Raw genomic sequence first — 22400 nt, forward strand, 5'->3', positions numbered from 1 at the left:
TAAAATAATTGATTTTACATATGCTGTATTCAGAATCCACAGCATAAGAAAGCAATCCTTCATCTTGCCACGAGAGCAGTTGAATCCATTGATCCTGGGCCTTATGCCTTACATGAAAAATATTAATTTTCAAATTATATTGATTTCAGAAAGCAATTATGAGTATTACCTTTTCTTTAATTCTTTAACATTGTTTTTTACTTTACATATGTTCATGTCCATAAATCCCGTATTTTTAGTTTGCCTTTTAAAAAATGGAAGACATTTTCTGCCTTGCTGAGAAGATCAATAATGCCTCGTAAATCTTCACTTGGCTTTCCTATAGCATTTTCTCTCAAGACTGTCAGTCTTCATACAGTAGGTTTAGTTTTTTGTTTTTTCTTTAAATATGTTTTGAAAATGCTCAGTGGCCAACTACTGACCCTGAAATGCCATAAGTATGCGTGTGTACACCTGTGATGTGAGTACTGATTGCAGCTGAGGGATACTCATGCGTTGTTCTTGGTTAATTTTCTCTGCAATTAAAGACAGCCTTAATATATTCATTCCACAAGCGTTTCTGAAGAGCCTTGCTTCCATGGGTAGTTACTATGCAAGAGAGGGAAAGGACTGATGACACTGCCTACAGCCAGAGCAAAGACAGCATCATATATGAGTATCTAACCGAATGAATTTGTTAAAATAAAATAGTGTGTTCTCAAAAAAGAAACTACATTCATTCAGATGTTGAACACTTTTCCAGTCTTAGAGACAGATGAAATTATATTCAATGGTATCATATATGAAATCCTAAATAAGACTTACTCTTTTTCCTGGGTGTTATAAAACCCTTGAGACCTTTTACTCAATAAGTGAAAATATTTCATGTTTGGTGAAAAAAATCTATTTCTATATTCTCATCCAACTAAATCCATATAGCATATATTCATGATCTGTTTTCTAATCTTCAGAATCACTCAGCAATACTTTGGGGTATTCATAAGACTTGGAAAAGGATGAAAGTATTATTAAACTGTGAAAAAAAAACTGCAACATATTGTCGCTAGGAACTAAGATGCTGCTGTGATTTGTGTGGGTATTAGAGAAGGGGCATATGACCCCAGCAAGAGATTCTTAGTAACTACATTTCTAGGACCATTCTGAAATTCATCTAGGAGTGAACTGACAGATTGTACATAACAAAAGTCAACTTATTAAAATTGTCTGTTAGGGTGTCAGTCAAGAATAGAATTTGACTGTTGGACTTCAAGAGTCAGGTGTCTGTATTGGTGTTTGTCATTAATATTTACAGATTTTTCTTCCACTCATATCTTTAACACATGGAATAGTGCCTGAGCCACAGTAGTTCAGTGAGTATTTACTTAATTACTTAATGAATAAATGAATTTGTTAGCATTTCCTCCCATTATTTTTTGGTTTTACTTTGGGTGAGATGGCATACTGTGAAATAGATGTTAGGTATATGTTTGTGTTCTTTAATTCCCCTAAATGATTTTTATATATCTCTAGTTAGTAATTTATTAAATAAATAATTGATATTGGGTAGGAAGACAGAAGAACCATGTAGAAATTTCTTCAGGTTATATGGAAAAGGATTTCTCTGGATTTAGGTGAAAATGGAAAGAATTTTTTGAAATGGCCCCTTTCTCACTTTTAACAACTAGGGGAAAAATGCCAAACTGCAGCATGAGCTTTGCTTATGGACGCTTCCTAAATACTACTCCCAGGCTCGCATTGTTTATTGCTCTTTATTTCTTCTGCCAAGCTTTTGCTGCAGCAGAGGGGAGGAGGCCTCTCTCTCTCTCCTCTCTCCTCTCTCTCTCTCTCTCTTTCTCTCTCTCTCTCTCCCCTCTCTCTCTCTGTCTAAATGTAATACTAGCAACCATGAATGATGTCATACTTACCAGTCCATAATGATAAAAAAAAAGCATTTAAGGATAGATAGATAGATAGATAGATAGATAGATAGATAGACAGATAGATAGATGGGTATTTATTTTATATATTTGGAGAATCTATAAGGAAACTTCTAGAATCGCAATAGTTTTAGAGAATGCTCTTTTCCTTGTTATCATTTGTTTTTATTAATAAAACTCTTTTTGTTGTTAACTATCTGCCTGACAATATCCTAGGCTCTTAACATATATTATCCCATTTATCTCTCCCTATATCCCTGAAAGGTAGGCATGGTCTCCATTTTACAGATGAGTTAACTAAGACTCCTATTGAGCAATCAAACCAAGTGTTGCCCTAAAGCCCTCATATAAATCTCTAACTACTACATCTTTTTCTAACAGATTTAGTTATGTTCATGATAGTTATGTTACTAAGTAAGGTTAAAACAGTGTATTTGTAGATTCTAATGTATATGTAATAGAAGTGAATGTCCTCAAATAGTTATAACATTCGTCTCTCATATATTTTATATGTATATGTATTTACTATTAAGTTTTGCATTATATAGATTATGCTTAACCTGGAGAACTTTTCTCAAAGAAGAATGTCTTATATAAACTAGAACATTTTAGCATAAATTCATAAATCATTTCCCATGTCATTACCTTGAAATCATGTTACTGAATTGCATAGTCTATATGAGAACATTAGCTAGAGAATTAAGAGCTAACCTTAATTGTTATCATATCTTATAAAGACTTTTAAAATTAAATAATGGTAGAAGAAGGTCACATGTCCAAAATAAGTAAATAAGTAGGGAATATTGTCATGAACGGTGTGAAAATACTACATCAAACTCAAGGACAACTAAGCAAGCCATAAGAGTCACCAAAGGTACTAGCAATTGCACAAATATGTATAAAGACCTGCAACTTGTGAAGAAATAGACACAGCAGAACACTTCCCAAGCTTAGTTGGGTGTAGCAAGTTGGACATCAAAGCTCACTGGTGCCATACCAGAAACATGACTAATTCATTCAGGGCCTTCACTGCAGGGGAGGATTACTAATAATGGAGAAGGGACTCCACACCAAGTGTTTTATGGAGGATGAGTCTTTTGAGGTGGAAATTGGGGATAAATAGAAGTATTCAAGATGGTGGAGGGGAGAGGGTGAGTAATGCATGGAAGAGCTCCAAGAAGGGAAAACAACATTAGGGAAGGAGTTGAAGGAAATGAACTTGCTTTACCAGGTAGTTCTGATTTATATTCTAGTGTATAGGGCAGATGACGGGGATTGTTAGAAGAAAAGGGTGGAAAGGTATGTGAGTATTGTTATGTTGTACCATATGAAATGGCTAATGGTCACCCTTTTTGAATTCTAAAATAAAATTTCCCTTCAGTTCAATGCAATACATTAGCACAAGACTTTAAATACCAAGTTGAGGAGGTTTTTGCTTTGTTTTCCTTTTTGGTGTACAGTGGGAAGTTGTTGACTGTATTTTTGAACAGGAACAATTTTAACCAAACTGTTTTAAAATTTTTTATTTTATAACTTTGGGTAAAATAGAGAGTTGAAGAGAGAGCATGTTGTAAAAAGCGTCATTCTGGATGCTGCCATAGAAAAAGCCAGGAAAAAAAATATAAAGGCCTAAAGAGCCAAAGAGGGTGTTGATTGTAATATGAGAAAAAAAAAAGGTCATGAAAAGGAATAAAATGCAGAAAAGGGATTCAAAGGTAACTCTAAAGTTTGAATTTGATAACTGGAGAAATGTTTGAGAGAAAGGTAGCTGAGAGTTTTTTGAGGGAAGTAGTCTTTCATTTTATTGTTTCTTGAGTCTCTAACAGACTGCTTGCTGTATAGTACATAGTTAACAGCCGCTAAATACTAAATGAATAAGTGAAAGTGTGAAAAAAAATGAGGACATATGTACAGGGCATATGTACAGGACGTGAGGGATGGACCTGAAGGAGGAGAGGGCTTGTAGATTACAGAACATGCAGACTCAGGGCTGGGGAGGAAATTATGTGGGAAGGATATGGGTGGCATTATCAAGAAAAATGATGAGATTAGGACTAGAGGGAAAACTGTTTATCAGCATCCACATTATGCATGGCAAAATGAAAGACAGAAAGTAACAAATGTGAAGGAAGAATTAAAAAAAAAAAGTGAACGAGAGCATAGGCAATATAATGTACAACAAAGCTAATACTCAAATTCTTCAGAAAAATTAAAGAATAAAGAAAATGTTGCTATTGTTGGCTCAATAATGTTTGTTATAAACATAATAAATCCTTTTTTATAATGTTGTTTCAATAATGTTTTCTGTTATAAAAATGATAAACTCATATTTTATAACCTGTAAAATTTATAAGAATATAAGGAAGGAAATAACAGTCATCCAGAATTGTATAATGTAGTTAATATTTTTAAAATATTTAGATTTACTTCTTTTCATCCTCTCGCATTTAAATTTATATAATCAGGACCAGGAGAAGACATATTTTAATTCTGCCTTTTTCCCACTCTACAGTATCTTAAGCAATCTTCACAACATTTTCCCTCCTGCATAATGTTCTCTCACACAAACATTTGGGCAGTTTTATTCCCTACTGTTTCCAATTTTCACCGTCATCATAATGCTGCAATAGAGTAGTTTGTACATTACTCCTACACAATAGTCAAATTATTTCCAGTAGATGCTCCCTAACAATAAAATCACGATATTGTCAGATTCCTGGCCAGATAAAATTTGGTGGTTTCAAAATGAGCCTCTAATTTTCTCCACGAAGGAGAATCTGAGATTATGGTGGCACCTGCCATGTGCCAGTCTGTGGAAGGCACATCTATCACTGTCACTTGACAGCCACTCTATAAATGAAGAAACAGAGACTCAGGGTTGCTCACATTTTAGGATTAGTTTTGAATCTGAGTTTGAATCTAAAACAGTGAAATTGTGGGGATAGAAGCAAGAGCTTGTGAAGTGAACAAGTAAATAAGGGTATGGAAAATAATGTAAAAAATAATATGAAAATACACTTTAAAAGTCCAGGACTCAAAGGAAAGAGAGAAAAAACATGGGAGGCAAAAGGAGTGAATGCAGTCAGTGGCTTTTGTTGCTCATTAAATAGGAAATCCCAAGGAAGAGTGGGCCACATAGAGAGAGGTGCTGCATATGTAAGCATAAGAGAAATGTATTTAGAGAACAAGATCCCAGTGAAAAGGGAATGAAGGACACAGATAAGGATTTGGGTTTGGCAAACAAGATTTATGTGCTTTATGTAGAGAAAAGGGAGTGAGACTTTTTGCATTATAAGGAAAAGACATGAGGTTTGGGTCTCACTTATCATCTGGACTTTATCCTAGACTGGAGACAAATTTGCTCATTCATTCAATGAATGTTTATTGAACACCAAAATCCATGCCCTTTTCCTGTATTCATAGGACTTTCCTTCTAATAGTAATCAGTGATTTAAAAAATTAACACATTACTATCCAGGCAGCTATGCAGAGTATAGTTTATAAAGGAGAAAGATGCTAAGGGGTTTACTTCCCAAACTTTAAAGCAGAGATGAAACAACTGGGATCTTGTTGAAATGCAGATTAAGAATCAGTAGGTAAGAAGAGAGGTTGGAGGATCCTTATTTTGACAAGCTCCTAGGTGATGTTGATGTCGGACCATGCTTTGTAAGACATTAGAAGGCAAATGTCAAGGCCAAGAAAACAAAAATAGAAATGATGGGAGCAGTTGTTACGAGCAAGTACAATTGAATTCTTCTCTTTGTGCAGGAAAATTACATCCTCTTAAATTAATCTCTTGATGCTAAGAGAGAACCGCCTCTCTTTACTCCTGAGCTTTTTCAATTACAGTCAGTTGTTTTATGAAAGATCCATTAAACCGGCCCTAATGAGCTACTGGTGTTTCATTCCCTCTGCCCATGCTTCATGCTTATTATACCATATAATGAATTCTTGTGGCTCAGGTTTGGAGATGTGAGTATATATAACCCTGTGCCAGTTTCTTAATTCCAATTCTGTTTCTGCATCATGATTTCTTTGGACTTTTAAACACTTGCCTGTCTGGATGTTCACCACAGTACCAACCTAGTAAATTCTTTGATTCCCTTAGCCTTTGTCCTCTATTACATTCTTTGTGCGAAGCTGTTGGGGCTCCATATTCTATCCTCTTCCATCCATATCCTAATACAAGGCTTGAGTGACTCTGCTTAGAGCCACAGGGAACTATTAAAGACAGTTTCTGATTTAAGGAATGCTTTTTATCCATTTCTCTTTGGTAGATTTTTTCGTTGGTGACAGCAACCTGCATTCCTTTGAAGAATTCTTTACAGCTCTATAGTGAGATGCACGCTTGTAGACAGCTGAGTATTCAGGGGAGCTAAATGTTTATAGGAATCCTAAGGCACTGTCAGGAGTGATGGTATATTTCTTCCTGTAGTACTAAGCTTCACTCTATCGATAGAGCCTTTTAGTTTCAGAAACTTGGGAGCATTGACCTATTTGAGTCCCTTTACACCATCTATTAGGTCTATAAAATATCTAAGAAAACGAGAAATCAAACAAATATGGTATATTCACCCATCAAGGAAGATCAGTTGAATATATGTTAAACATCAAAAGTGTCTTCACCTTAATAGCATTTATCCTTGCCATGACCAAGTCTCTAGACTTGTCATTGTCATTTTATGATTTGACACATGCTTAAATGGTCAAGTAGGTAAGAACAGTGGCCTTAGTGAATGGAAGTTTAAATTGCCAGTGAAATATCAGATTAATTTCATATGACTCTCCAAGAACACTTAGGAAACATTGTTCAAAAGAGACACCAAATTGTGAACAGCTTTCCACATATGTTTTCTGCAGAAAATACACTTGATGTCTACAAGAAGTTGAAGCAAAGGAAGCGAGTGTCATGCATGTGCGTGTGTAAGTCTAGTCTTTCTGTGTGGATAGTGCTGGTTCACTTTGCATAGTCAAGCAGAAATTGGTAAAAATTTCAGAATTTGAATATCATGCTCATTCCCATTTTCCATTCCTGCAGTAATTTAGTTAAGAGTCTCCTCAGAGTAGCATAGGATCATCTCACTTCCTGACAAGTTCTCTCTGTCTCTCTAAAAATGAAAAAGAAAGAAGAAAGAAAGAAAAAGAAAAAGGAGAAAAGAAGAAAGGAGAAAGAAGAAACAAAAGAAATATCTGAATCAGTCTTTTTTTACTATAAATTTCATTTGGGTCTCCTTCAGATGGTTTGAATTAACCTTTCTTCAAATTCCCTCCTGGTGTTAATGACTCTGGATTATGACCATTTAAAGAAGCCGGATATACATTGATCCACATCTGGTAATTGTTAAAATAAAGCAACTCCATTTAGCATATTACCAAAAGCAAGTTAAATATATTTAACCAAAATATATTTCTTCACAATTGTGTACAAACTTAAGAAAAGTGATGTTTCTCATGGAAATATCTTGTGTTTTATTTCTAAGGTTAACAATGGTTGTATTTAGTTTTTTAAAAAATATTTTCTTGTTCATGGTTAGATTTCATGGTTACACATAGCGTGTAGGCATTCATGGTTCTTCCCACATAGTACCTGAGGACCTCCTGTTAGCATAATTTTAAGCATAGTGGCAAGTGAATTTGTGGTATTTCAGAATCTTAAAAATAAAAACCTAAGTAGGCAGCCTATACTCTAAATAGTGAGGACAGAAATCCCTAAAATGATTGACTTTCCAAGATTGCTTTGGTACCTGAGCAAATATGAGAGCTAACAATCAGAAAAATTTAAAAATCACGCATGATCCTGAGTAATTCATACAACTCTGGCTAGGCTGCTATGCTTTTTCTTTGCAAGAAAGTGGATAGTTCAACAGATAAAAGAGAAATAATAAATGCAGTATAATGCTTAACGTGTGCATGTACTTTTAGTTCTGTCCCAAATGATATGCTCACAAAAACATCCAAGATGCAGATATTTGGATTTTGAAATTATTGGACTATTGCAGCAAATTAAGAAGTTGCATTTTGATTTTAAAGAAAAAAAAGTAACATCTGAGCCATATTTTAAGTCATATAAAGCATTTTCTGACGTATGGTACACCAAAGCTCACAACAATCTGTGGATTAGGAAAGGCAGACCTTGTATTCATTCCACATGAGAAAACCAAAGTTTGAAAAAGGCAAACAACCTACCCAATTCACTCTACTGGAAATATACCTGAAGCTTTTATGCTTGCTCTGACTTCAAAGATTATACTTTCTACTACTTATGCAGCCAAAGTAGATAAATGAGTAAATTGTCCTAAATCTGGAATAACTTAATAATGCATTGATTCAATTGCTAAAATAAAGAACCTGTCCAAGCACTGGTAACCTTCTAAATGGATTTCCCTGGCATCCCAAAGATTCCTGCTTTTTTGGAGTCCTGCATTAGTGTGGTATAGAGCTATTTAATTACTAGTAAAAATAACATAGTTAGTACTGAAATTATTTTAAATTTTTCTTTGTTAAAAGAAGATAAAGCTAAATACATTCCAGAAAACCTAATTTTACTGATTCTAAAAATCATTTGACAGAATAATAATTCATTGTTCAGATCTCACCTTTATAGAAATGTTACAAGTGGTAAAGAACTGTCTAGATCCCAAGATTACAAAGAAAATGATTAAAGCTTTAAAAATCCAGTTTTATGGAGCATAATGGTTTTGTTTTTTTTTAAATCAGGCAATGTTATTTTCCTGTTATTAAGAAAATTAGAAGAGCTTATAAAGAAAAACTGTGAGCTGGAAATTATGAGTATCAATTCAAATGCCAGATGTAGAAATGGAAGGGTAACATATATAAAGAAGGTGATAACCCTGGGGTCATTGAGGTCCTTGAGTTTAGGGTTAAGGTTGAGATTAGGTGTCCCAAGACAGGCACTGGTGGGAATGAGTCCACTGAGGATATTTTTGGTGCCAAGGCTTACCACATTCTTCTCTCAAAGGAAAACCCTCTTCTTTATTGTTCCCATTCTCTTCCCCTTCAGCTACTCTACTTTTGGGTCTCTTGAGCTGGGCTGCCCAATAAACATGGTAGCCACTAGTCACATGCAGCTATTTAAATTGAAATAAAAATTTTTTAAAGTAAAGTTTACTTCATTAATAATATTGGCCACAGTATGTACTCATAGACACTTTTCTTTTTATAGAACTGTGTGTGTGTGTACGTATGTGTGTATATGTATGTATATGTATAATACGTCATTTCCATCATCACAATGGAGAGTGTTTTACTGGAGAGTGCTTCTCTGAGGCTCAACCAGACCCTTCACCCAAGCATTCCCCATCTACCTTGAGTTCTCCTTATCCCTGCTTAGCACACAGCCTCCCTGTACATACAACTCTTCCCTTCCTCATGATCATCACTATAATTATAATTAAAATAGTAATAACTCTTATTTTTTATGCTAGCTGCCTATATTTTCTCACTGTAATATCCAAAAAGAAGCCCAGACAGAACAAAAAACGAAAACAAAGCTTATAAAATAGTTTTTTATCCCCATCTCACAGACAAAGAAGGAAATAAGGTGTAGTGTGGGTAAGTATACTTCCTAAAAACAAATAACTAATAATTGAGGGAACTAGAAAGAAATCCAGCAAAGCTGTACATTTCACCCTATGGCAGTGGGCCCTATGGCCAGGGGTTATTTGGAAACATCTAAAGACGTTTTTCATTGTCACAATTGAGGCAAGAGGTACTGACAGCTAATGGGCAGATACTAGGCATTCAGCTAAATAATTTACAATGGACAGCCCCCAACCAAGAATTATTCAATATCAAATAATGCCACAGTTACTTGTTTTCTATCTCTTCCCACAGGAATTAAAATTGTGGGAACTTGAGTTTTTCCACTGCTATTTTCTAGTGCCTTGAAAACTACTTACCATAGAGTACATATATAATATATGGATTTATGGATAAGTAGTAAACTCATTACTTTCAAATTAAAGTAATACCTGTTCATGATAAAAAAAAAAAAAAAACAAAGGGACCAAAATAAAATGAAAGCCTTCCTCTCTATATGCATCCCAAATTTTGCATTCTAGTAAAAACCTTATATGTTCCAAAACATGTCTTCATGGAGTACTCATATTTAATCGATAATGTGATCAGGTATGGGGGCTTGCTCCATTTTATTTTAGCACAGTTATAGATAAAGAGTCTGATATCAGTCAGGTACTCATTCTTCTGTGAAAAACCTTGAGTTTGTTTTTTGTCTTTCAAGTAGGTTTTAGAAGTTCTATGATGTTAAATTGATGTGTCCAGATCAAAGACTTGTCATTCATCCCATTTGGCAAACAGATCCATTTGTAATTCTTTCACTCAGAAAGACTTTTGCTTTCTCTTTGATTTTTCTTGCTCTCCCTGCCTCTGTCCTGTGTTTAAAGGAGTTCTATTGACAAATGTCAGAACTTCTGAATCTTTTCTCATTTTCTAAATGGTTTTAAATCCTTTTTTAGCTGTGTTCTAGCTTTTTTTTTTTCAATTTTTCCTTTAAATTTAGGTTGTCCTATGTTAGTTTCCAGGAATTTTAATTTTCTCTTTGATACTTTTCCACAATTAATTTTTGGAAGTTTTTTTTTTTTTTTTTTTTTTGAGACAGCATTTTGCTATGTTGTCTAGGCTCACCTTAAACTTGCTATGTAGTCCAAGCTGGTTTCAAACTCATGACCCCTGTGTCATCCTCCACAGTGGTGGGACTACAGGTGTGAACCATCATGCCTGGCTCTATGTGTTTTGATTTGGAAGGGTTTTTTATTATTATTATTATTATTATTTTGTTTTTAAAAATTAAGAACTTGACAAGGATCACATTTAGCTCTTGTAAGTTTCCTGTGAAATCTCATAGATCTGTATCCCCATGAACTGTGAGGCCTAAGTACAGTCTCTGAGTAAATGGTCAGAGTCTACAGGAAGCAAGCATCCAGGGAGAAAATGGAGGTGGAGCTGGCAAGTAAGCAGGTTAGGATTCCCACTATTCCAGTGGGAATTCCAGTGTGTTTCAGTTCTGCATGGATTTATCTGTGTTGGACTAGTTTCCACAACTTAGCACCTGCTTTCATTAAAGACTAGTTCTTATTTTCACCCCTTGGGACAAATCCTTTTTTTGTCTACTAAACTGGTAGTAGCAAGGAAGAAAAAGGAAGGGTCCCCATTCTGAACAAATTAATTTTTGGGGGCGAGGACTGGGGATTGAACCCAGGGCCTCAGGCTTGCAGTGCATGTGCACTGCCACTGAGGTACATGTCCAACCCCTGTTGGGAGTAAGTTTTCTCATGAATTGCTGCAATGCTGGTCCTACAATTCCTTGCACTCTATTTGGTGACTGTGAGCTTGGGGTCCCTCACAGTCTGGGAGGGACCTGCTGTTAATCTACATGCTATTGACAGCAGTTTCCCTGATGACTTTTCCCTTTTTCTCTCAGTCCATATCCACTTTAATGTCTACAATATTCTCAAAATTTTTGCCAAAGCCACACTATTTTTGACAATTGTATATTAAAGGTAATTAGGAGAAAGGAGTCATATGTATAGTAACTTTTCTATTGCATATATTTAATGTTCTGTACTCAGAATATCCATACTATACAACTTTGTATGCATTATTTCATTGTTTTACCTCTGTAATTACTACCTTTAGAAAAATTCCATTTCCTGGAGCTTTTTAAATTTTTCTGTTAAATACAGAAAAGATCCAATTTTCTGGGTTGAGATGTAACATGAAAGTGCATATTGTAAGATGCAAAGTGGAATACAAATGTCAGCTATTTTCATATAAAGACTTTAACACAGATCCAGAATAAGAAATAAGTACAAACCTGGAGATTAGCTAGTTATAGTAAAACCTGTTCCCTACCCAAGAGGAATTGCCTGATGACCCCAAATTGGGGCCAAAAAACCCAGAAAATTTCATTGGTAACAACATTAAAATAAGCAATTATTCATGGATATATTTTTCACCTAAGGAAAAGATGAAGAGGAAAGCAAACTGAAAATGTAGTTGATAAATTAAGTAAAAATAAGTGTACATTTTAAATTAGGTTTGACACAGAAGATATAAATTAATTTGTAAAATCCTTTTCTTGGCAAACTTAAGATAATGAGAACAGTTCAACATTATTAATCAGCTGCCCCAAAACTATTATTACTTTCATGGAGGAGCGTCAGTAATTTGAAAGGTTCTGCTCTTTCAGTGAGATTGGGACATGAAACACTCGGTAAAATCAAAATTAAAAACAAATAGGAGTAAGAGTAAAGTGGCTTAATTGTAAAAGCTGAAGGAATATTAAGAGGAAATTAAATGTAGAAAGGAAATTAAGAGTCACAGCAGCCTTTGACTTCATCATCCTGAGAACCATTTGTGGATGATGAAAGGGGCATTTTCCCTAAATTATTTAAACACGGCATCTCCACTGATAGTCTTTATTCTTAGAAATAAACTGAGAGCACATCAAATGGACATAACAAATCAGTGCAAATGTAAGGCTGAGTGATGCATATACAACTCAATATCTGACTCCTGTGGCTCGCTCATTTTCTGCATGCCATTACTACATTCTGAGGTTGAATGCTTGGAGCTGATAAGACACCAGCCCTAGTTAAATGTTAATGGATCTAGTGGCATAACAAAATTTAAATTCAGGGCCTTATCCAAAGGAATGTGAAGAATATGTGTTTGGCTTTTTATGGCCACTATTAAAAGTAAAGGAAATGAAACCATAAACAACTGTGCTCAAATATTGGAATAACTGAGATTACCTTGTAGCAACAGAAAACCATATATATTGATGATGATGATCTGTTTAACCTATCCAGCCCTTCTGAATTTTTAAAAAGTACTTGGAGACTTAGGCAAAATGTGCTAATTCCAAGTGAGCTCATTTTGGTGTGTATTAATTTTCTGTTGTTGCAAAGGGTTGACACAATTTTTTTTCTAGCCCACACATAACACCTTCACCAGTAATATGGTACAGATTACTTTTGCTCCCAATATTCATTTTCTCTCTCCTCAGAAATAATAGGACCCCTGCTTTTGTGAGATTCAAGGGCACATGCCATTCAGAATAGGATCTGTAATTCCAGCTTCCCTTGTAACAAGGTGTGACAATAGGACTAATTTCTGGTGAATAAGGTATGAACTGAAATTGTGTGTGACATTTACATCAACTACTTAAAAGAACGTGTGACCTTCATCATTCCTTCCTCCTTTCTGCTCATGGGAATTCAGACTTAATGGCTGACACTTCAACAGCCAATTGAGGAGGACACAATCTTTTAATGAGTTTCTGTTTTGTTTTAAGCCACTAGAGTTTAAGTTAACTAGTTTGTCCATTACTTAAAGCCTAAACGAATCATCTAAGTCTTTCAAGTATCACTGTATTTACATAAATAACTTTTATATTAAAATTGTTTCCTAGCCTGGCTTGGTGGTGTATGCTTACCATACTGCTGATATGTAATACCAACACTCTGGAGGCAGAAAGGCAGAGAATTGTGAGTTTCAGGCCAGCCTGGGCTACTTAGTGTTCTCCATGGGAGGCTAGGAGATGTAGCAAGACCCTCTCTCAAACAAAAATTATAACTGTTTCTTAAACTATGCCAGTCCAGTTACCAGGTCCTATCATGTTTACTTCCTAAACATGCTTCAAATCCACACCCTCTTCCATCACTATAATGACTGCATTCGTTCAGGTTCCCGTCGTCATCTCTGATCCTGAGGACCGCAGCAACTTCCTGTCTCCTCTCACTCCATGGAAGCCGTTCTACACAAAGTAGTTGGACCAGAGCTTTCAAAGTATAATCTAATCATGATATTCCTGTGCTTACAACCTTTTGATTTTCCCATAGCATTCATCACGAGGTACAGATCTATACACTGTGATATGGTCTTGCCCATCCTTAGTTGGCAGCCTTAGAGCTGTTCTTAGAGCTGTTGCACTAATTTTTTGTTTCTCCCAGTACTGGGGTTTGAACTCAGGGCCTTGAGCTTGCTAGGCAGGTGTTATACCACTTGAGCCACCCTCCCAGCCCTTTGGGTGCTAGTTATTTTTCAGATAGGGTCTTACACTTTTGCCCAGGACCAGCCTCAGACCTCAATCCTCCGACCCATGCCTCCTGCATAGCTGGGATAACAGATCATTCCCAGCTTATTTGATGAGATGGGATCTTGTTAACTTTTTGCCCAAGGCTGGCCTCCAACCACAATCCTCCTATCTCTACCTTCCTAGTAGCTGGGATTAAAAGGGATAAACCACTATGCCTGTCCCCTTCTTTATTCCTTCCTTGACTTCTACTCCCAATCTCCTGACCCTTCACTTAAGCCCTGCTCCCTGGCTAGGTCTCAAATTACATGATTAGGTGTTTTCTCATCCTCTGGTCTCAGTCAGGTTCACACATTATATACGCCCACAGTGCTTACACATCTCTCACTTATGTTTATCAGACTAGCACATATCTCCCCCATGAGACCTGGCTCTCCATGAGTGTTCATGCTATTCTTAACTAGATCTCTAGCACCTAGTATAGGAACTGGGACAGAACAGGTGCTCAGAAGATGCTGCTAACTCACTAACAAACCCCTATGCTCTTGTCTTTCCCTAGAAAGCATGCCTAACATCCCAACCCAAGCTCCACTTAGCAAAATCCCATCTGTTCTCTCGTCCACCAAAACCATGTATGTGTGCTTGCCCTTCAATTAGATGCTTACTTTTCTTGAGATCATATACTAGGCTTCAATTACAGTTATGTATTTATAGTATTCTAAATTTTCATTGGGAACACATTCTTGAAAATATGAAAGATTTTAGAAAAGTTTTATTATAATAACTGTCTACATTTAAAAAGTCAATCATCACATTTGCCTTCATCTCAACAAAATAGGGATTTCTGAAATCTATGACGGGTGAATTATACTTTTTTTTTCCAGCAGAGTATCTGGCACACAGTAAGCACTTTATAAACACTGACTTGTACTGTACTAGAATAAACACAAAGCTTAGTTAGGTACCCCTGGGTTCAAATCCAGGATGTTCCCCTTACCAGCTGTGGAATATTGCAAACTTATCAAGCCTCCATTGTATGAAATAGGAATGATAACATCAACCTCATTAGATTATTGAAGGTGTTAGTGAACATACTTTATGTAGCAAAAGCTCTATTCTATCATTGCTAGTGGTTATTAGGACTTTCCATGTTTGTATTTCTCTACCCCTCCTTAGCAAATGAGGCAGATTTTCATTTTTTTTCCATTGTTTTGAAGCTGAATGATGAAATTGATGAAGACAAAACCTCACATTAAATAAAGCTAAGACCTATAAAGGGAACTTTGAAAGCACTGCCCAATTTTGTTTACTATGTTGCTTTTTTTCTTTCTGCCCACTCCATCCCTCCCCCCACCCCCACCCCCCGACACCCGCCAAAAAAAAAAAGACATTGACAGGTGGAAAGCAGCAAGAGGAAAAGATGGAATTGTGTATCACCAGCAAGGCCTGGAAATTATATACACGCTAAATCACACCACCTGAGGCCACTCTGGTGTCAGAAGAGAAGCTGAATGGGGGTGTAGAGTTCAGCCGCCCCTGGGAGACTTATCTGCAATGCAGATTGTTCCCAGCCTCTGCCAGCTCTTTCAGCCTCCAGACAACCAGCTGCTCTCAGTTTTCCCAGCTGACTTAACAGGATTTGTCATCCTTATAGCCTGCTTCTGGGGTCATCTACTACCAGAACATATTCTAGGTAGTTTTCCTTCTGACCAGTATCAAAATCACTACCAGTACCCCAATTTGTCACCTGTCTCAAAGAAAGGCAAATTACGGAGAAAGTATTTTCTGCTCTGTGCCTCTTGTCTCAAACATGGATGTCATCTTCTGTAAGAATTCTCTGTTGGTCCCATCTGTAGTGTGAGAAGCCTTGTTGGACTGCAGGAACCAGGGCACCTGGGTGAGCATGGAGGGAGCAGTATTGAATCTGCAGGCTCCACAGGTACGGTCATGGCTGGGCTGTCTGACTTCAGATGCTCTGCACTTCTCCTCTGTAGGTATAGCATAGGTGCCAGTGTTTGAATTAGGATGTAGCTTCAGGTTGAAGTTGTTTTTTCTTTACATGCTTGGATTCCTTTGTTTGTTTTGTTTATTCCTGAGAAGGCAAAAGCTCAACTCAGTTCAGAATTTCTGCTCATAATGATAGATGTATTTTCTTGGCCAGGTTAATCTGTAGGAACACATTTCTCATCAGTAAATTTCAGTAACATGTACCTCATAGATTCATGAGGAATAAATGCCATATTGATTGTGAAGTACATAGGAAAGTGTCAGACACTTAGTCATGGGCAATAAATGTGGCTAGTATTGTACTTATTTTTATTTACTGGTAAACACTAGTTGCAGGTAGTCAATATATCTTTTCCGTTTGTCCTTTTAGTCATAATAATTCAGGATTTTATTTTTTGAACATTTTCATGGAGAAGCATCTTTCCTTTCTATACTATATGTGGGAAAAAAAAATCTCTTGTTATGCCTAACTCCAACCATGTTTCATACTCAGGCATATGAATTTGTTTCTAGAGGACAAAATGCTATTTATTTTGTAAAGATATTTAATAATCTTTAATGTATAATGCATTGTTTTATTTAAAAAGGTAAATTGTTTGTTTATAATGAGAACTGGTATGAATTATGCTTGAAATGCAGTGAATATTCTATGGAGGTTTGCTCCTGGGAGTTTTAACATCTTTAATGCTTTCTCCTTGTGCTACTAATGACTTACGCAGTGTGTAAATGTGCTGAATGCTGAATTATGCTGAGTTCCCTCAATAATGATTTTTGAGTCTACAACAAGTCAGTTCTGGGAAGGCGAATCACATTGGTTGCCAGTATAATTTTTTCTGCTGTATAGGAAATGCAATAATAGTTATACAGCTGCTTCATTTCCTTTGAAGTTGTTGTGTGACAGGTATGAATCCTTCACCACTTCAAGGCTCGATAATAAAGACTTTAAAAATTATCGCTGATTGCAGACATTTCATGTGAAAAATTTTCTAACCTAATTTGTGAAACACCTGAATCAAGCACACAATAGTGTTTTTCCTTTCAGTTTTTTAGCTCAAACAAGGCTCAACTTTTTTTTTTATATATTCCCCAAATGAAACAGATTGACTCTCTGTTTAAAAACATACAAATGTTGGTAGAGTTTATAAGAAAAACGGAGGTTAAATATATCACTGGCTTTAAAACAAATATAAAAACTATTAGGGTTGTGGGGTTTTGTTTAGTTTTGTTTTTATTTTTCCCCCTTCAACTACATTCAGGTGGAATTAGCAAAGAATGGCCCCCATTTGGTGCTAAATTGAACACCGCTGGCTGATCAGGCTTCTCTTTCACCAGGCTGGGATCCACCTTGGCCTCTTTTAGCTGTCAGAAGGATTGAGTCTTGTAAACTGGTTGGATTAGAATCCCAGTACTTCAAAGAGCTAGTCTAAATAAGATAGATAAAAGAAATAAATGCAAAGAAGTTGAATACTGAAATAAATCCTAAACTTCTGTTACTGATATTGATTTTTAATACCACTATCAATAAAAGTATATATGCACAGTGCTAATCTCTTTTAATGAGCTCAGAGAAGAAAAGGAGCCAGCTCTCCTGGCAGTTGAAAGAGACCATGGTTTTTGTGAGAACCTTAATGGTTCTGAGCATACCAAAATTAGACTGACTCTCCAATGGAGAAGTGCTACCTATGGGCCTTGGGCCACTTCTCTAATGCCAATATCATGATTAGAATCCTCTCCCAAGTCTTGAAATGGATTCACAGCTTGCCCCATTATCTGGAAATAGGTGCTAGGCTTACAAGTGATACTTGTGACCATAAGTCTCTGGCTGCCCTGGAAGTGAGACTAACGACTCTCAGGAAGATATCTCAGACTCACAAATCAATGACTTGATGTGAAGCCATTTACAATAGAAACCAGTGACCCATGAACATCAAAAAAGAGAGAAGACATTCTTAAGTAAGAGGATCTCTGGCTGTGCACAGCTATTCTTTCATTTAGCTCCAACCTGGAGTCAAACTGGCTACCAGCATAGGGAGAATAATAGTAAGTAGAATGGACTGTCCAAACAGACCTGTAGCCAGGAAATTTGAGAAAAAAATAAACCCCTTGGTTTATTTAAAACTTAAGTACAATGTAGAATCTAAAATAAGTAAGCATAGCTATTCTTCTTCTTCTACTTAGCATGTTACCCATGAAAGTTGCCTAGGAAAACAAGACACTTGTAATTAACAGACAGGCTTTTCTACCTACAATGGTGCCTTCTTAGTTATTGTGTCATTTAATGTGGAAACTTCAGGAAAATGGAGCTTTTCACAAGAATCCACAGAAAGTACATGAATGATTTTCCCCTGTGATGTTTCATTTACCTTTTCTATAGGACAGGGAAATAGGCACAGAGAAAACACTGAATCCAGTATTTTCAAAGCTTTCTGCATGGTTGGGGGCAGCTCCTCTCGTTCAATAAATGTTCATAATTCAGAGGAGGTTACTCCCAATCTTTAATCCCTCTGTAGCCTTTCCTCATCTTTGTGTCCTCCCATTTTTTTATTGGTCACATTATAGAGTAGCCATGGCTTTGAACATTGTGCCAGAATATCTCTCAATCTTTACATATAATGCAATAAGGGGCCCTTTTTTTTAGGACCTGTCACAATCTTTTCATCAAAGGAACAACCCCATAATTGCTTTTAGTGGTTTCAAAGTTGATCTAATAATCTTAAGGCAGTATGTGCTTTGGGGTGTGTGTGTGTGAGAGAGAGAGAGAGAGAGAGAGAAACAGAGACAGAGAAGGGAGGGAGGGAGAGTGATTATGATAAGGACCAAGAAGGATGAACAGATTTTATTCTTCAGATGTTTGCATTTGTTTGACCACAGTCCCAATTCAGTATTCCAAGGGGAGATTGAGATGATCATGCACATTGTACCCAGAACCCTTGAACACAAACGCTGTGTAAGTCTTTGTCTTAATCTGCAATAATCCAGATGAGCTGATTTAGCAGTTTCGCTCTTGAGTTGACTAAAGTGACCATCACATAAGAGCTCAGTGCACTATCCACATAATCACAAATTGTAGCAGAAAGGATTTTGCTCTTGGTCTTCAGAATCTCACCGGCATTCATTCTGGTGGTACATTTGTTTTCTGGTAGGAAAGTTAACAGTTAAAATATAATTGGAATTTACAAGATGAGATCTTCTTAGATGTGATCTCGCTTTCTTTTGGAAGCTTTCATAAAGTCTTTCTCCAGTTTTAGCGATGTAATGTTCAATGGTGGTCTGTTCTATGGAGAGCAATTGGGATCTTTCTATATTGTGCATATAGGCAGACCTAAAACCCTGTGCAAATGCTTCCTGTTCATGGGGAGAGCACTGTTGTTAGTTTCTTTTATTGCTTAAGCAAAAATAACAGATAATTATCCTGCTGTAAAAGAAAATACTGATAATTATAGTTTGCCAGGCATGTTGTATAAGCAGTCAGGAAAGACAAAGTGTTAGTGTTGGCAAATCCCAAAACAGAATATTTCTACTGACTGAAATAAACTCCCACATCTAATGGCCTTTCTATAAAAATGCTAAAAATTCCAGGGGTTGTTGAAAAAGACTACATGGCTAAGGTACATTATGCATAATCACAGAGAGGAATGTTTTAAACATAGTCCAGAATTTTCAACTGTGTTTTACCTAGTGCAACAGAAATACACCAAAAGAATGTGTGTGTGTGTGTATGTGTGTGTGTGTGTGTGTGTGTGAGTGTGTGTGTAAAGGTAAATAAGCAAGCTCTGAAAGGACAATGTTAGGTAGAGGTAACAGAACTATTCTAGAAAAAATTTTAAAACACAGTTTCTTCCAGCTGCTAATCATTAGCTGTCTTTCCTACTAACATATTTTGATGAAACTTAACTTAATATCTTAGCTAGTTTTGTATGATAGTTTTGTCTGATAGTTTTCAGATAGCACATATGGAAACAGATTTACTCAAAATTACGTATTTTGCAAAACACATGTATTAGAGTATGAGAGGGCTTCATTACCTGATAATAAGTAGTATCACAAAAGGGAATGTTTGAAGTGAATCTTCCTCAAATACAAATCAAATTTTGCTTAAAATATAGTGGAAAAAAAGTCTGAGGCAATCTTTAGTTTTAAAAAAATAAAATGTAAATGTTATAAAAATAAGTTAATAATATCTGTAAGTAGAAATGTTTGCATTATAATCACAACTATATGCTCATTCTAAGAAAAGGGAAGAATTGTTTGTTAAGAATCGTTTTTCACAAGTTTTGTCAGAATACAATTCAACCTCTGTTATTTCACAGTTGACTTTTTCAGCATGCCCTTTAAAAAAGCTGTTTTCATAAATATATTCAAGACCTTAATCAATTTTCCCTAGACCATAATTATTGTGATATATAAATAGTTATTGTTAAGGTGAATAATAAGTCCTTATTTCTGTGGTTTTCCCTTTTCTCCTGACACTGGTCTAACCATCCCAGTTCTTAATGTATCCATGATTTGCCTCTTCGGGAGTACTTCTTCAACACTGCCTTTATGCTGTGCTATGCTCTACACAGAATCCTGCATCTGTTGCAAGACTAGCAATTAATTAAATGTACACTTGAATGGTAGCAATTTGTGTTATGCTGTTAGATATCGATATCTTCCAACAGTCATTTGGAAATCAACTTAAGAATGAAAGCCTTAAATGTAGTGAAAACTGTTGAAAAATACAGGGTGGGGAGAAAGAATACAGAGGAGTAATAGAGAGGGTTTGACTGACTAAAGTAGAATTTATTTGCAGGTAAAATGCCAAGGCAAAACTCCACAGAACAATGAACAACATGGACAGGAATGTAAAACAGGTCATATCAAAGGGAGAGTAACAATGGGAGGGAGAGTAGGAAGGAGGGGAACATGGCTGAGATACTTTCCATACATGTATAAATATGGAACATTGGGACCTGTTGGCATCATTTCAAGAAGGGGAGTAAGAGAAGAGGGAGACTAATGGAGGGAATGAATCAAGTGGGGTACAATATATGTGTATGTGCAAATGTCACCATAAAACCCCCTGTATAACTACCATATACTAATAAAACATTTTTTAATAAATAAAAAAATAAATAAAATTGGTAGTGTAAAAATATGCCCCCCCCCCCACACAAAAGAATGAAAGTCTTGACCTTTTTAGAAGGGATAGAAGGTTATTCTAACCAGGAATAGATGGATCTTCAAGTCGACACTCATTTTATAAATGGTCAGTTGGTTAGGAACTGTGTTTGTGTTATGATGAGGGGTTCTGCTACAAAAGAACTTTTCCGAATTTGTGACATGGTTTCCTTTTCTTGAAATCATGTATCGAGCCTTTTCTTTAAGAGAACATCCATTTGACTGATACCTCCAGAGAGGACCATTAGTAAAAAAAAACCAAAAAAAAAATGTTGCTTAATCTCTTTGATTTCTGGCTCTTTCAGAAAATTACTAGAAAGCTCTGTATGTAGGTCCATAGGTAAAATTATAAAAGAAATACTCAATTTCCAGGTAAGACTATACATGTTTAATTTGTAGGCATTGTGAAATTCAATATCCTCTTGATATTGAAACGTGTGAAGAAAGAATGGTGAAGTTGGGGTTAAAAATACATAGTTTCATGCTGTGGACCTCGGCTACTCAGAAGCTATTAATTAGCACATCTATCCCTATTGAGGTGGACGCATTGAAGAACTTTAGAAAAAGCTGTACAGATTCCTTCCTTTGCTTGGTGACATCATTTTTTTTATTCTTTTATTCACATGTGCATACATTGTTTGGGTCATTTCTCCCCCCCTGCCCCCTTCCCCCACCCTCTCCCCCCTTCCCCCCTCAGTTCCAGGCAGGTCCTGTTCTGCCTTTATCACTAGTTTTGTTGAAGAAAAGAGACAAGCCTAATAAGGAAGACAAAGCATTTTGCTAATTGAGTTGAGGATAGCTATATAGAAATATTCCTAGCATTGCTTTCGTGTACACGTGTTATGACCCATGTTGATTCATCTCTAACTGTTCTTTACCCTGGTTACTGATCCCCTTCTCATGATAACCTCTGTTGCTTTAAGGTTTCTGTATTAGCTCCTCTGGAGTGGGGACATCAAACACTTTCATGTTATGGATTTTCTGCCTATTTCTATATCTCCCAAATGTGCTCTCCCCTTATCATGTGATCCAAGTCCAACCACATTGCTGCATTTGCCCTAGAAAACATCATTCTGAGTGAGGTCAGCCAAGCTAAGAAGACCAAAAATCGTATGTTCTCCCTCATATGCGGACTTTAGATCTGGTGACATAATTTTGAATGTAAAAAATAATAATGACATTTTATAGTTGAGATCGTGTTTATGAGTCATTTGATTTTGCATCTATTAGTCTATCTTTCC

General features: G+C 36.2%; 1 protein-coding gene across 15 annotated transcripts in view; it reads left to right on the forward strand.

The window, feature by feature from the left end:
* Map2 (microtubule associated protein 2) overlaps window positions 1–22400 on the forward strand; it is a 260585-nt gene that overhangs the window by 127750 nt on the left and 110435 nt on the right. The gene's annotated exons all lie outside the window — the stretch shown is intronic.

This window comes from Castor canadensis, chromosome 4 (assembly GCF_047511655.1).
Source record: "Castor canadensis chromosome 4, mCasCan1.hap1v2, whole genome shotgun sequence".
NCBI lineage: Eukaryota > Metazoa > Chordata > Mammalia > Rodentia > Castoridae > Castor > Castor canadensis.